This window comes from Camelina sativa, chromosome 5 (assembly GCF_000633955.1).
Source record: "Camelina sativa cultivar DH55 chromosome 5, Cs, whole genome shotgun sequence".
NCBI classification, from domain to species: Eukaryota; Viridiplantae; Streptophyta; class Magnoliopsida; order Brassicales; family Brassicaceae; genus Camelina; species Camelina sativa.
Window position 1 is genome coordinate 15,021,932 of NC_025689.1, and position 1,586 is coordinate 15,023,517.

Genomic DNA, 1,586 nt, shown 5'->3' on the forward strand with positions numbered 1-1,586 from the left:
TTTTCTACAAGTACAACCAACCAATTCTATAATATCTCAAGTAGTCATACAACCAACCAATTCAATATAGAAGCACACATACCATCTCATGAGCTAAGCGAACCATTCTTTTGCGGCTGGTGGTGTGAGGAATTTGACCCTTCCTCATACGTCTGAATTTTTCACTTTTCTCCTATTGAGACAAAGAAATGGCCATAAGTAATATACACAAAAAAAAAAGTTAAATAATCAATGGGAAGTTTTTTAATCNTTTGAAAGCGATGGCCGTTTACTACAAAACCCTTATAAGTTTGAGCGATATGTCTTGGTCCAAAAGCAAGCCATCTCAGCCTACTAGAATGGTCCTTCGAGTTACTTGGTATCTAACAGTTAACAAAAAACAATTATTTGTCATGAACACAACCACAATCAAATTTATAACTAACAAATTGATATTTGACATTCTTCTAACCTTTTCTTTAATCCACTGTGGGAACCTTTCGTTATGATATTTCCACNTTCAGAGGCGTTAGATTCTTGTACACGGGGTGAGTCTTCTTCTGCTTCAGTCTCATCTCTTTCTCCAACATCTGGTTTCTCTGCGTTCTTATCTCCTTCAGTTACATTTTGCATTATCTCAACACTCTGATCCNAAACTCAATCAAATTTACCCTTACTCAATATATGGTTCCATGACTGCTGTATTCATGAGAATATACCAATGAGCTATGTCTCCCTCTTTATCTGTGAGAATCTTTTCTGTGGCTTTCTGCAGTGGTCGACCTTCAAGGACATGTTCATCTACCTCAACATCTTCATTGCGAGCAAGTGTTTCTTCAACTGGAACAGACTTCTGAAGAAACTCTAAACAAAACGCAAGGCATTCACCAGCCAAGTAGCCTTCAGCCATACAAGCTTCTGGCCTTGCAAAATTCTTCACATATGTCTTTAGTGTCTTCATGTATCTACATGTACATAAAAAAACTCATTATTATTATGGCCATACAAGATTATTTAACATCTTAAATATATAGAACATAGAAATTACCTCTCAAAAGGGTACATCCATCTGAAGTGTACAGGGCCACCCAAGCGTGCTTCTCTTGCTAGGTGTATTGGCAGGTGAAACATAATGTCAAAAAGAGATGGTGGAAAGTATCTCTCCAACTGACACATTGTTTCCACGAACTCTGATTCTAGTGTAATTAGCTTCTCTGGATCAATTACACGTTGGCACAGCCTGTTGAAGTAATTGCATACTCGATTCACTGCTATACGAGGTCCTTTAGGCAGTAAACCTCTCAAAACCACCGGAAACAGGTTCTGCATTATGACATGATGGTCATGTGACTTGAGACCACCAATGCTGGGAGGATCTACTGACACACAATTAGAGATGTTGGCACAATATCCATCAGGACCTCTGAATTTGGATATCCTTCTGCACAATTTACGTTTCTCCTCCTTAGAAAGCCAATACGCAGCTGGAGGTAAGTAGGTTCTCTTCCCACGTATCTCCGCATGTAAGTTGCTTCGAATACCAATGTCTTCTAAATCTTTCCTTGCTTTCAACCCATCCTTGGATTTTCCACTATGCATTAGAATAG